We start from the raw sequence: 15,859 nt of genomic DNA, 5'->3' as shown, positions 1-15,859 counted from the left end.
ATATAAAAATAAATAAATTCCGGGAAGTTCAAATTTGAATGCCATCTCTCAGCAGTGTGAGACATAGTAGCAGATCGTTCCTTTCAGCTCTCCCCAAATGGGGTTAATCACCAACATCTGTGGTCCAATTCAAAGCCATTGTTTGAGGTATCTGTGTGTTTGTGTAAAAGGGTGGTAGGAAATGTAATTGGGGTTGGGGTGGGAATTTCCAAGTACTGTATCATACTCTGATAACAGCTTCATGGATATAAATTATATAGAGAATAGTATTACTATAATGCATTTAAAATGATGAAATGAATTTGGATTTATATTTAAATGAGGAGACATTATCCAAGTGGCTCTCCTAGCCAGACTAGTTGCAGAAGTATTTTTAGCTGGTGGGAAGTTGATTTCTCCCCGCCCCCTTCCCCACTCCCTCACTCACACACACATGCTCTCTCACACACACTCACTCTCTCACACACTTTTTAAAATCTCCAACAATGCAAAGGCTACGACTGTTAAATCTCAAAACCCTCCTGAATCAAGTCAACAGCAACGAACATTTCAATCTTTTAATCCTTTCATTTGTTTTTGCCTTGATGATGATGATGCATTTACATGCCTGGTTGTTTGAGGTTTTTGGTTGTTGTTGTTTTTTTTAATGGAGAGGGGGGAAGACAAAAAAAATTAGAACATTTCTTTATAATTTAATATTTCTATTTTAATAAATGCATTTATTACATGTAAATGTAGTAAGGAACTGGGCTAAATAAAATACTTTTTATTAGGTAATTTATTATAAGGAACAAAGGATATTTTATTTTATGATAAAGTGATCCTTAAAAAGATTAGAATGTTTAGAATATATGTAGGTTGAAAATACATTTGTATCCAGAGTATTGCTTAAAAAGTGTTTTTAATATATGTTTCTTTCTTTCCCCCTTCCTCTTTTTCGTGCGTGCGTGTGTGTATGTATCAGTGGGTAGTTACAGTAAGAATAGCCCTTCCCAGAAAAAAATTAGTTATCACAAAGTTGTATTTAAAAATGATTAAAAGTGATGAACATTACAAATCAGACAAAAGAAATGCCACTTTTAAAACTGTAAATGTTTGCCTTTGGTTTAAAATCATCCTCAGCTCACCAACTCTTGGGTATGCAATTTTCATTATTATTGGATGTTTAAAAAAATAAGCACACACTTAAGAATTTAACTGCATAGAACAAATTTGGGTGAAGCTGGGTTGGCATACTTGCCTCTTAGTGGATCTGCTTAGATGAGCCTATGCCATCCTAGTGTCCTTCAAATGTTCCTGGACTAAAAATTCCATTGGAATTACAGTCCCTGGAGGACTCCAGGTTGGCAAGGACTGGTGTGGACTCATAGAGTCCATGTTTGCAGAGTTAGAATCAAGGGCTTTGTGGGCAAATTGTCAGACCAACACTATGCAGGTCCTTGTCTCTGAGCTCTCTTCAGGCCCATTGGGGTACCAGAAACCTTCCCTCAATACATCCTCTTTGATGAGCAGGCAGGTGTCGGATTCGAGATGGCCTAGTTTGCATGAATACTCAGGACATCCTTTTGGGTCCAGCCCTGGCTTAGCAGAGCAGGACCATATTTTTTTAAGCTAGTTTAGGATCCTGTCACCACTCTCCTCAGCTGCTGCCTCTTCCTATGCAGTCTTTATCAGGACAGTTTTGGTCCAGGGACCACAACCCTTTCCCTTTAAACATGGAGATAAATGCAGGGTGAGTATGACCACAGAAGCTGGGAAATGGTGAACAGAATATGACTCTGGGCAAATAGACATAAAAAATGGCAGCCAGCCACTGTCTCTGTTGCTGGTCACCTGGCGATCTGTTGTGCCATGTCAAGCAGCAAGGAGAATTTCCCCACAATCTCCTATTAGAAATCCAGGGAATCCGGGAAATGAAACAATTCTGCCAGTCCCTTAGCTGTCTAATAACACCCACACCATGGTAAATTACTACTTTGTAAATGGTTGTCTGTATCCTCCATCTTTACTGGTGGGCTAAGTATTTTGGGTAATCCAAAGAGGACCTTCTCTGCCCCTGTGGAGAGTGTTAGAAAGACAACAAGCAACTTCCTATCACAAAATTCTTAAGCTTGTGCATTGATTTTTTATTTTTAAATATATATTTTTTACAATCTTAAAAGCATAGGGGTAATGATCCAGGTAACAGTTTCTTCCCACATGTTGCTGGACAGTTGCCTTGTTTTGCTAGAGATTCAAGGTACTTTGTTGGTGATTGAGTACCCAGCACTGTGCAGGATAGAACCCTCCAAGTGTATCTGTACACAACAGACTTAAGTGAGATTAGCCTTCATTCACTCTTCCTGGGAGACTGTATATTATTTGTGTCAGGGAGCTAGGAATTGTATTTACAGGATTGTAAGAAACCCTCACCACGCTGCAACCCCCATAATTCTCTGGGGCAGGAGACATGACAAACTGGTATGAAACTGACATTTGTTTTAGATGTATGCCTCCTGGTGGCAGACAACATAATGCCCTCCAGATGTTGCTAGACCACAACTCCCATCATCCTGACCACTGGCCATGCTGAATAGGCCTAATGGGAGCTGGAGTCCAACAACTGAATGGCACCATCTTGGCAATCCCTTAGAGCTCGCAAACTTTTTTTTGTTTTTTTTAAAAAGCCATGAGTATCCAGAATCTACTTTTCTTAGAGGACAGGGACATTTATGAGTCTTCTGTCTTTCAACAAAATATCCTTAAGGTAAGAAAGCTACACACACCCCAGCTCTCTTGGCCTTTGCTCACAGAATCATTTTGTAATTTTTAACCAAAAAGAGAGAGAGGGAGAAAGGGAGGGAAGAGGAATCACTAAGTATATTAAATAAAAAATCTTTCTAAAAGTATAAAACTTTCTAATGTATTTCTTATAATCCTATAGAAAATAATAAAAATAAATAGTAGATGATATCAATATAAAATATAAGAAAACTGACGATCCCAGACTGAGCAGAATGTAAAATAAACTCTTAACCAAGGTCAGGTTTGTTTTCGTTTTATTAATTTTCCTGCTAATGCTATGTCCCCCCCCACACCCAGTACTACATTCCTTAGCTGAAATTTGAACCACAGTTTAGTAACTTTGTGTCAATCAAAGCTGCAATGTTATTTTTTTATAGGGGGGAAATTGTGGGATCTAATAATATGTATTTTTTAAAAAAAAGAATTAAGTTTTGGTGGTGTTTTATGTTGATCTTTTAAAGAATATCCATCCAATACATTAGAAAGGAAACAAAGATTAGACTTATCCTTTTTAATTCTGACTTCCAGCACTGTGCTAGGAAGGGTTTGAGTTTTGAACAGAAATTAGAACATTTGAGAGGATGAGGTTTTGTTTTTCTTTAAAGGAAAAGCTGGTGTTTTCCTTCAGAGAAAAAGAAAGAAAATTTCTCAAAAATATCAAAAGAGTTTTGGAAGGCCTTTGCAACACACTGGTTGAAATAGCTATATTCTACATCTAAATTAGGTGATGAACATGGTTGATATCAGAGCACTGGGGCTCAGTGATCAATGTGGATGAAATCTTTAGCTGATATTCCTTACCTGTTTGGCCCTGTCCATTTCCATTCTTGATGAATATATAGCAGCAGCAGCATCAACAACAACAAATTACTTCCCTGGAATTTTAAGGGCAACCCTGGATTAAAATGGGCTTGCCCACTGTTTATCTGCGTAGAAGGTAGAACCATGTGGGAAAACAGCTTTGTTAAGTAAACTTCAGGAGGCGGGACTCCAGTGCCTCTTTCCAGAAGCTGTGGGGTTTAATTTGGGTAATTGGCTCAATTAAGGGCTTATCCACATTTACCGTTCCTCCATGCTTCGGTCCATGCTTTAAAACTATGTCCAAGTGCCCTTTTGTTTTGCTCCAGAGCTTTCACCGTGGAAACCCATTCTTTAAAGCTCAGTCAGAGCAAGTGCCAATCCATGGAAAACCCGAATTGTCATTTGCTCTGATTCAGCTTTAAAGAGTGGATTTTCGCGGCGAAAGCTCCAGAGCAAATGGGGGTGGGGGGGAGTATGGTCAAACATGGAGCTTTAATACACAGGCCTATGCCTGAAAATAGTGGGGCAAAAGGTTAGTGTGGATAAGCCCTAAAACTCCTACATCTTCCAATCAGCTAAGATTTATTTGAACAGATGACAGTCCTGTTAAGCTGACAGCCATTCTGCCCCTGCCTCTCCTTCCCCAATTGCCTCTCTGCCAAGCCTATCTGCCAGGGCTACAAAAATATATATAACCTAGGCACTGATCTCACATTTGAGTGCCTTCAGATTTGATCATTTTCCCTAGCAACATTTTTCAATTTAATTAACTGGCATGTATAGCATTTGTATAAAAGAAAATCTGGGGTGTTCGTGTATAAGAGTTTGACCTCCCCACTCCCAAGCCCTGATCCCTCCAGTTTTGTGCTCCCCAACAAAACCCAGTGCTTTTGACAAGCCAAACCCATAGTTGTAGGAAAAATTATGCCCCGCAGACAGAGAATGGGCAAATATGGAATTTGGATATTTTTAGGAGTGAGATGAGTATACCACTTAGAACAGACTGAGCAATACTCAGTGAAGGTCCCAAATGTGTACATTGAATTCTTCGTGTCTGTGAAGATTTCAAGGGGCTTAAGAGCCCCCAGGTCACCTATGCCCCTGCCAAATGGTCAGCGGCCAGCCTCTTCCTTCCCTTCTAGACATTCTGAGCCTTCTTACCTGAAGAACATATTGCGCCGAGTATCATTTCCCGGGGGTAGCTGGGATCAGCAGCTTTTGCTGCTCCAAAATATTTCAATATTATATGACATTATTATAATAAATAATAACATAGTTTTAAAGTATATAGGTACTATTATTAGAGTGGTTTTGAACTAAGTCTCTGAGAAGTTTAGGAGTGGCTTCTTTTAGGTCGAGTCATTTTCTTGTTCTGCAATAAGGGAAGCCAGATATTGAGGGATGCACCTGCAGAGTCTCAAGGTGGGTGGTGGCCTTTGGTTTGGCAAGCCTCAAGAGCTGCTGTGCTCCATGATGTTGATACTTCTGGAGGAAGACTGGACTCATTTTTCACAGAGCATACAAGTGTCGTGTTGCTATTTGGGCCAGGGATTAACCAGCACAGGTTGATCAGCTCTGGAGTGCCTTGCCCATTCTCAAATCTTTCCTCCTTGTGCAGGTTCAGACCTCATTCTTATCAGATTGCCTTCTTTTGCTTTCCCCCCTTAGAAACCCAAGATTCATGCTCCAGGTCCCAGGTACAAAAGATGCATAGACAGAATTCAAGAACTGGGTGCCCCTGAGCAGATACTGAGCCCAGGAATTTGAACTGCACTCACAATTCTTTTTTGGATAAAGGTTAATTCCTGGTTTCCCAGAATTGCCTTGTTTCAGCAGTCTAATTGAAGAGCCCTTTTGTGGTTGCCATAGTTTTGGGAATCAAGGTCCCTTGCCAATTTCCTGCAAAGCACCCAGTAGTCTACCAGTAGGTCCTTACCTACCCTTTGCCCACCCCTGGTCTCAATTAGCATGTTTGTTACCCCATCTTCTCTCATTTCCAAGTAGGCCAGTATGAACCTTGAGCAATTCCTCCATATCAAATTGACTTATAAACTGGTACAGATAATGGCATCATGTTCTACAAACCTCTTTCTGAATAGACTAGTCCTGCTTAAGTTGGTTGGGATTCTTGCAGTGCTTTCTCTTACCTGAGGGTACACCTGATCTCTTTTAACAATTACTTGCGAGGTAACAGTTTGACAGACCCCTGCTGTATCCCCTGGAACCTTTAATTTGTGAATCCAATCTTAGAAACCATTTCCTATTATCAGAATCCAGTTTGGAACAGGATTAGGTTACTGAATCTCCTTTGATTTGTTTGGGCAGCTGGCATTTGTACTAGCAGACCGAGAAAGGAGACAGGCCAGCTCCTTGTTTTTATTTCATTCTTTTGTTTACTTGCTCTTTTATTTTACCTCAGTTTGTTCTTTTGGTTTGATACTTGAATGGTGATACAGATAATGCCCTGGACTGAAACTCAGATGCACTTTATAGATCACACCACTCTTCGCCAACCTGGTTCCCTCCAGAGGTTTTGGACTGCAACTCCCCAGTTGCCATCCCAAACCTCTGGAGGGCACTAAGTTGGCAAGGACTGCATTACGTCTATACAGCAAATTTAAACCGGTTGCAAACCAGCTTAATTGCCGGAAATTTTCAAAGAACCTCAAGAATTGCAATTTTTGCAAAGGTGCTGAGAACCCTCTTAAAGGCCTTTCCCCCAGAATTTCATGTGGGACAAAGCCTTGATGATAATCCGGTTTAAATTTGTAGAGTAGATAGTTTCTAATATTTGTATACTAGTCAGCGGATGCCATCCTTGCTTCAGTCAAACAAACGGCCAACATATTTCTTTGTTGGTTTCCGTGACTTGCAGGAGTTGATCTAGCGGATGCTAGCATTTCACAGTTCTTGGGAACGATTTGTGCTCTGATTTTTACTATTCCTTTTTCTTTATTCTTTTTAGTCATAACTAAAAGCCAGGGTCCACTTTTGTTAGTACTTGTATACACTGTTAAGACATCTCATTAGCATCGGTGAAACTTCTGGCGTGTAAGATCCAATTTTTTTCCAGTTGATACTGAAGTAGAAGGGAAGTCAAGTACAGCATTTGGAACCAGAATTTCACCTTGCGAGTCAAGTGAGAGAATTCAGATTTGTTTTCTGTTCAGTGTAAACTGAATCTGATTTAGGGTATAATATAGGTGCCACTGACATCAGGGGAGCGGGGGAATCAGTTATTGATGAACTGGATATGGCAGCCGTTATTTCACTCATGTCATTAAGGAATTGGTCCAGATTATTTCAGTTTAGGAGGAACTGCTTTTGCCTTTTAAATTAGTGTGGAATTCATGTACTGGGTTTGATGAAACCTATAATATTTCCCCTTGTTACCAAGTAAGAGAATTCCAATGGAAAATCAGTAGAGAAAATTGGAGTTCCACCATAATCACTAAGGAGTTGTATTCTACTAAGCTCTACTCAAGAGTAACCCTTTGAAATTAAAGGACCTAAGTTAATCATATCTATTAATTTCAGTGGGTTTATTCTGAGTTGGGCTAGCATTGGATACAATCCAAGAGTCCAATCTAATAATGTTGACACAAATAGGAATATATCCATTGGGGCATATTCTGGAACTGTTGCAATGGGAACAGATTTATCCTTGCAAGTGAAAAAATCAATATTTCTAAAGTTCTTCCACATTTCTAAACAACTCCAGAACACGACCAACTAAGAAGGATTTGCTGAGAGCCTCACTGGGTGAGAAGGTATTCTCTTCAGGAGGGCATCCGAGTTTAGATTGGGGGAGTTAATCTTTTGGCCCCTATACCAAGTCTGTGATGCAGACAACCCCCTTCCCAAAGCTGCATTGAGTTGTGCATTTCATCAGTGGCTAATAGCAGCTTTGGGAGGGAGGGTTCGAATTTGTCTCAAGGAATCTGTGCAGGGAGCAAAGGGTTAAATCCCCCCTGCACCACAGGCCTGGTCCAAATCGGAGCTGCTTTTACCTCCAGCCATGGGATTTTTGCATCCCAAATTGTTTTGGCCTTTCATTTGACAAGTCTGCAGCTGTCTGGGCTTAAAAAGAAATGTGAGGTTGTTTGCCTTCTGTCAAAATGGATCTGTACTTCTTTGGGGGGGAAACATTCATTTTAACTGTTTCGGTGCTTATAGAATGACCTTTTCTGCATGGAGTTGCAAATGAATTTTTCCTTCCCCATGTGAACTCTGCTATTCCTTTCCACCCCATCCTGAACCTTGGTTCCATTTCAGCACCACTTCAAGGGTCAAACAGCTCTCTGCTGCTGAGCAGCTTTTGCCAACCTGGTGCCCTCCCACTGTTTTGGACCAAGACTCCCAGAGCAGCAGGAGGGCAAAAGGTTGGCGAAGATGGCTACAGACTTTAAAAAAAACATTTTTAATGCAGTTCCCAGATTCCCTAGGGAGAAGGTGCTTGTCGTACCCTTTTCCTAGGGAATAATGGGGCTATTTTACAAGTAGGAACTCTCTCAGCACCTTCACTATACTGCAGAATAAAGCTGGGGGTGGGAGAACAGTTATGGCAGCTACATTGGCATAAGTTTGCAGTGAAGGTGCCTCCTCCAGATGTACAACGGAGAATGCAAACTCTTTAGCTTAGCTGAATCCAGCAATTTATTCCATCATATATTCGGGCACGTATTGGAGGGCTGTTGTGGACTTCGATTTTCTTTTTCAGCATGGTGCAGGATATATCTTCTCCACCTGTAAACAGTTCTGTCTTACCTTGGACCATTCTTGTCTCAGTTTCTGGTGTTGCTTTTTTGTCATAGGAAATCAGTCCTTGGAAGCAGGTCATGCATTCCATCCAGGGTTTAGGTTTTATTTTATCAGTTGTTACCTGGTTTCCCCCAACCCCTTTCTTTCTTTCTTCCTCTCTCTCACTCTGTAAAAACCCGAGAGAGGAAGAGAGAGAAGCTAGGAAATGTTAACCCATCCATAAAGAGAAGAAGATGATTACTAGTTAGACTCAGTGTCTTGAGTTCGGAGGCATATAGTAAAGAGAAGATTTTTTAAAAGTTAAAAAAAAGAAAAGAAAATAATGATGTTGCACAACTTGTAGGAAAACAAAGAAGGGAAAGGGTTATTGTATTAAATGTGCTAAATTACATTAAGAACTTAATTTTATTAAAGTATTATTACTTAAGAAATGCAGGGTCTTGGTCTTCATTGTTTCGGTTTTTCCATTCTCTTTTTGCTCCCCCTGCCCCACTTTGCAATGCAATGATGGTGTAACAGCTGTTACCCCTGCAGATATCGCTGGACTACAACTCCCATCAGCCAACATGGCTTGTGTGGCACAGAGGCTGTTGGGAGCTGTAGTCAAAACACCAGGTTGGCAGAGGCTGTCCTAACCAGTTATTTTGATACTCAGGTGAGGTCCCCAGTGCTAAGCACACATTGTAAACTTGCACTTGGTGGCTTGGGAATTGTGTGCAGACATTTAGGAAATGGAGGATGCTGTCTTATACTGAGTCAGGTCGCTGGTCCATCTAAGCCAGGCATAGGCAAACTCGGCCCTCCAGATGTTTTGTGATTACAACTCCCATCATCCCTGACCACTGGTCCTGGCAGCTAGGGATGATGGGAGTTGTAGTCACAAAACATCTGGAGGGCGAGTTTGCCTCTGCCTGATCTAAGCCAATGTTCTTCAACTTTGGGTGGGTGGGGGCATCACCACCTGATGATGGAGGACAACTGCCATCAGCCCCAGTCAGTTTAGCCAATGTTCAGGGGTGGTGGACGTTGTATGGGGGACCCAAGCAAGGGTAGCTGATGCCCACAAGAGCAGATGGAGCCAGAGCCAATGACATGCAAAGCCAAGCAACCAATTATAGCTTTGTCCTCCGAGTTCCACAAAGGGAACACTTGAGACTAAGACCACATCCACGCTTTGTCCTCCGAGTTCCACAAAGGGAACACTTGAGACTAAGACCACATCCACACCATACATTTAAAGCACTATGATACCACTTTAAACAGTCATGGCTTCCCCCAGAGGATCCTGGGAAGTGTAGTTTGTTAAGGGTGCTGAGAGTTGTTAGGAGACCCCTATTCCCCTTCCAGCAGTTTCCAGAGTTCCCTGTGCAGAAGGATCAATTGTAAAACCACTCTGAAAATTGTAGCTCTGGGAGGGGAGTGAGTGTGTGTGTGTGTGTGTCCTCAAAACTCTCAGGACCCTCCCAGAATTCTTTGGGAAAGGCCATGACTATTAAAAATGGTATCCTAGTGCTTTAAATGCCTGGTGTAAATGTGGCCCAAGGAGGAGGAAGCCAACAGCCTGGGCCGCCCACTGCTGTTCTGTCAAGGGGCAGAGGTTCTCCTAGGATCTGGAACAATAAACACACAAATGGGGTGAAGACTGGGTATTTTATCAAATAGCCCAAAGAAAGCCACATGGTATTGTCATAACCTTAAGTCTCCGTTCTCTGCTTGCTGGGATCTCCTGTTAGCAGTGGATGTGGTTCCTGCAGCCGTGGCCAGCCCACAGCACTTTCCAAACCTAGCCTACATCAAAGTCCTCAAGTTCTGAAGCTCTCCAGCTCTGAAGATCTGACCAAGAGAGATGGCCTTGGACTTCTACACTGGTTGGGGTTATTACACAAGCCACACCTGGTGTTTGGGTTGTACATCAGGCTCCCACCAAAATGAAAGAACTGCCTAGGCCAGCCTTTCTCAGCCTTCGGTATCCAGATGTTCTCGGACTACAACTCCCATCATTCCTAGCTAGCAGGACCAGTGGTCAGGGGTGATGGGGACTCAAGGCTGGTTTAGGCTAACAGATACTCCTTTCTATCTTAACATCTAAAATTCTTACATTTTGCCAACCAGGTGCCAGCGGTGAGATGCCTCACAACATATAACTGACTATGAGAAACTATTTTTGAAATAAACAAGATCAACAACCACTTAAAGGCCCGGGTCCACAGGATTTCTGGGCATGTAAGGAGCACTGTTCCATGCCACCCAATAGCATTGGTCTTCCATAATATGGAAATAAACCTGCACTTGTTGTAAATAGGAAGGTGGAGGCTGGCTGAGTACAGACTGCAGCTGGTGAGCCAGTGCCCCATTTACCGCAATGGACCAGCCTCTGCTGGACCAAAGGTTAAAGAACAAGGTTTCAGAAAAGCTGCTTCCTCCAGCCCTGCCACAAGATGCCAGTAATTGACCCTTCTGCTCACAATGCATGTGTTCTACCACTGTGCAACATCCTTTGCCCATCCCTTCCCAACAGCTCCGATTGCTGAGATCCCGAGCTCTCACTCTTGAGGTAGACTGCTCTTGCTTAAGAAGCTCTTTCCTCACTTTCCAATGTCAAGTGTTTTTGAGCTTCTTCCACAGCTGCCAGTGGAACGCTTGGGGAGCAGGCACCACTTTGTCCTTCACCTCAGGCCACAAAATGTCTTGACTGGCTGGAGGGGGCCAGGCAACCAGACCTGCTCTGCTCTTTTGGGAAAACAACTTCCAGTTACTCCAAGCAGGAACTTCTACATTGCCCAAGGTTAAGGGTGGGGGAAAGGGGCTGGGCCCAGCCCAGCTGCCCCTTCTCCTCCACAGGAATAGGTGATGACATATTTTGAAGATTTTTAGAATATGAGTTCATCCCTCCCTGCCCTCCCCCATCCTTCCTGTGGAGAGTTCGTTGGGTGTGTTGACATCGCCGCTTGGCTCAAGGCACAGCTAGGGCGGATGGTGGGCATGGCATGAGTGCCTGGCTGCTTCCGGACAGCATCATGCCAGAGGGACCAGAGCTGTCCGATTGAAGCTGCTTGGCAGAAGGACCCTAGGGCTGCTTCTCTGCACAGTGGGGGGGGGGGCCTGGCTTGTGTGGCTACGGTGGGGAGAAGCACTTTCCATTCTGCTGAGGCTCGGACCCTGGTGGGGCCTGGAGTATTACTATCATCACCATCATTGTTAATTAATTACCTCCTTTCACCCTAAAATCCCAGGGTGGTTTACAACAATTAAAACACAATACTGGTATTAAAACTTGTCCAAAACAACTGCCCTGTGGGCAGAGTGGCGAGCTTCTGCTAGTGGCTTGACAGTCACTGTTATTACTACTTACCCACCCTAAGGTCTCAGGGCAGCTAACAACATTAAGACTCAACATTCAAAACAATTTAAAACAACTTGCAATCACGGAAATAAGATGGGTCCTAAAATGTTGTGTCTCAGACCAGGGTGAAACACCTCCGCTGAATTTGCTGAAACCTGTCTAGTGAAGAAGGCAGACACACCTCTGTGGGGAGTTTTACAACTTAGGGGCTGTCACAGAGGATGCCCTCTCCCAAGCTGCCAACCCCCTGAGCTTCTGTGGGTCATGGAACAACCAAGAGGGCCCCCTCTGAGGACGTAAGCACCCAAGTGGGTCTATAGTGAAGGAGGCGGTCTTTGGGGTATTTGGAGCCTGAGTCATGTAGGGCTTTAAGGTGAGCACTTTGAATTGGGTAGGGTGAGCATTGAGTACACCTCAAAGCTATTTAAACTACATTGGGTTTGTACATCAAGCCTCAAGAATCTCCAGACATTGCTAGATGCAAGGAACACATATAGTGGACTTCTAGGGGAAGCATCAGGGACGCGGGTGGTGCTGTGGGTTAAATCACAGAGCCTAGGACTTGCCGATCAGAAGGTCACGGTTCAAATCCCCACAACGGGGTGAGCTCCCGTTGCTCAGTCCCTGCTCCTGCCAACCTAGCAGTTCAAAAGCATGTCAAAGTGCAAGTAGATGAATAGGTACCACTCCGGCGGGAAGGTAAACGGCGTTTCTGTGTGCTGCTCTAGTTTGCAAGAAGCGGCTTAGTCATGCTGGCCACATGACCCGGAAGCTGTACGCCGGCTCCCTTGGCCAGTAAAACGAGATGAGCGCCGCAACCCCAGAGTCGGCCACGACTGGACCTAATGGTCAGGGGTCCCTTTACCTTTACCTTTAGGGGAAGTGCCCCACGGTCAAAGCTTCATAGCCAACCTCCCATCTATCAAGTCTTCATCATCCCCCCACTTCCACATGGCCACAACTTATTGAAATGCCAAATTCACTCTCTCTCACACACACACCTAATCTCTCTCTCTCTCTCTCTCTCTCTCTCTCTCTCTCTCATCCTTCTCTGACCTCACCTTGTAAATATAGATGGGTGATGATAGTAACAGAACCCAGTCGGGCTGACGAAACACTGACTCAAAGCAGGGAGAGTTCCAGGAATGTGAAAAGGGTAAGGGCTTGCTAAGCAAAAACTCAAAGTCATCATCTGAGCCAGAGGGGACGGCTTACCCAGAAAGGCAGCATAATAATAATAAAAACAAATACAGTAAATAAAGGGAGGAAGAACAAAGGACAGTGAGCATGGTGCAAAAAGAGAGAGGTAAATTGATCTCTTTTACGAGGCCAGCAACAGTAGCTGGTGTTAGACGGGCTTAATTTACAAAAACCCATAAATGCATTGCTTGGAAGTCCTGGCCACAATCCTTCACACGTGGGACTTTCTGAGTCCTCTTGGTGCAAAGGAGCAAGATGAAGCTTTGGTAGCTGCTGCTCCTATTTTGATGCTTACTTCTCAGTTCTTGGGCAGCCTAAGGATGTGGGCTACTCAAGAACTGGCGGGTGTAGGGCCATTGTCAGGGACGCAAGACCACCAACTTGTTTGCTTGACCCTTGCCCATCCTGGCTGATGAAGGCAGCCTGAGCGGGTGTTGAATAGCCTTCCCCAACCTCTTGCTCCCCATACATTTTGGACTACAACTCCCATCAGTCCCAGTCAGCACACCTGTACTCCCACCAGCCATGGCATCAGATGGCTTGCTGGCTGGGGCTGATGGGATTGTAGTCCAAAAACCGGCGCTTCCCTACCTTGGCAAATGCTGTCTTTCAGCTGAGGAGGCAACCAATGTAAAAGTTTTGGAGACAATTGAAAGAGCCCCATAGGGCACCACTGAAGCAAGTTCTCATTGACCTATTGTGCAATTAACTTGTGGAACTCATTGTCCCAAGAGGTCATGGCCAAGAGGTTAGATCGCTTTACATGGGGTTTAGATACTTTCCTGGAGGAGGAAGATGTCACAGTGGCTATATGAAGCCTCCAGGCTCTAAGGTGATCTACTTCTGGACACCTGTTGCTGGGTTCATAGCTTGCTTTTCTCCAAGGAACCAGGCTGGCCAATGCTGGGTTTCTTGGCAAATCCAGCAGGGGCTCTTATCTTAGGGTTTCTTGCCCAGGGGCTCACAAAGCTAGCACAATGCCTCCCTTTCAAATCATAATTTGGGCTCAGGAGGGGAGATATCCACCACGGACCAGTGTTTGCAGCAGTTCATGTTGTTGGCCCAGTGCTGTACCCTGGGATACCCTGCCACTAGAGATTCAGCAGGCACCTTCTGTTTCAACTGCTGGAAACTTTTCTGTTTCGCCAGGCTTATGCAGGCAGTTAAGAATACATATTTCCATAATAGCTGCTGGCTGATTTCTGATTTTAACGATTCTATATGGGTTTTATTGTATGGTATTGTGTACAATTGTTGCAACCTGCTCTGAAATATATATATATTTAATGAATAGTGGTGTATAAATATTTTTATCAATCAGTTTGTCCCAGACAAGGGTTAGTACATGGGTAGGCAAACTAAGGCCTGGGGGCCGGATTCAGCCCAATCGCCTTCTAAATCCGGCCTACGGACGGTCCGGGAATCAGTGTGTTTTTACATGAGTAGAATGTGTGCTTTTATTTAAAATGCATCTCTGGGTTATTTGTGGGGCATATAAATTCATTCATCCCCCCCCCCCCCCAAAAAAAAAAAATAGAGTCCAGCCTCCCACAAGGTCTGAGGGACAGTGGACCGGCCCCCTGCTGAAAATGTTTTCTGACCCCTGGGTTAGTAGTTCAGTAACATATGGAAGGTGACATTAGCCACGGGTGCCCCAAGGTCTCCTTCCCTTTGTCTCTTTTTAAAAAGCTACAAAATGGCTCCACCTAATGGACACAGGGTTATATCACAACTTGGTTTTCCAGGCTGGATCCGTTCAGACCAGACCACAAATGATCCAGTTCCCCCCGCCCCCGCATGTGCATCTCTGACATATTAGCTTTTCACGGATATTTGTTGCTATTCGTCCACTTGCTGCTTGCAGCAGTGCAGAGAGAGAGAGAGAGAACACGTCAGGCTGCGTACAAACACCATTCCTTTAAAGCACATCCCACCCCTCAAGGAATCCTGGGAACTGTAGCCCGTTTAGGGTGCTGGGAGTTGTAGCGGAGTGAGGATTAAACAGTTCCCAGGATTCTTTGTGGAGGGGGGAATCTGCTTTGCTTATTGCATTTATATCTCAACTTTTTTTCTCTCAAGGTAGTGTTCATTTAATCCCCCAAACAACCCTAGGTGGTAGATTAGGCTGAGAGCCAATGAATGGCCAAAGGTCACCCATTGAGCTTCATAGTCATGGGGGGATTTGAATCCTGGTCTCCCAGATCCTAGTCTGACATTCCAACCATTACATTATGCTATTATGCTTTGAATGCACTTTAAGGGTATGCTGTGCAAACATCCTACATCTAGCCTGGTGGTTGGTTGGGTTTTTGTGTGCTGCTGCCTTAGTCACTCCTTCTCCACCATCCCCAACCCTTTTCCCATTTCCGGTATGTGCACAGCTTTTTCTGCACCTGGGTGCACACACCTTTTAAAGTAAATAAGTAAATGATCCCAGGAAGTGCACAATAGTGAACACAACCAGTGTTTTCTAGCCAGTTATCATGTTTCACAAGGGACAAAATCATTGCTTGTACTTGGGGGCTGGGGAGTATCCTTCAATTTGACATTTGTTGTTGTTGTTGTTATTTTGTGCAAGTTCTCTGTGTTTAAAATAGACAAGCCAAAATTATGTCCTGCGATTCAGGTCTATGCTATGTGGTGATATTGAGAGAACAGCTCCTCCAAATCATGTTTCTGAAATCCAAATGCACCTCCAATGTGTGACAATTACTGGGGAAAGGCACACTTGTATCACCTGGGCAACTGGGAACAAAGTGGCTAAGCTATGCCCAGGTAAGAAGCAGACAGAAACAGCAGATGTGGCACTATAGAATAGCCACCAAAACACCACCACACATGTAACAAAACACCCACCAAAAAGGATCTGCACTAATGAGTTTCTACACCAACAGTGACTGCAGATGTGTAACAGGCTGTTTTGAGTTATCTGATTTTCCAAGGTAAGGTGTGGTGCAAATCAAATGTTTT

The sequence above is a fragment of the Podarcis cretensis genome (assembly GCF_951804945.1).
Source record: "Podarcis cretensis genome assembly, chromosome: 16".
NCBI classification, from domain to species: Eukaryota; Metazoa; Chordata; class Lepidosauria; order Squamata; family Lacertidae; genus Podarcis; species Podarcis cretensis.
The sequence above is the reverse complement of the archived record's forward strand: the minus strand, read 5'-3'. Positions refer to the sequence as shown.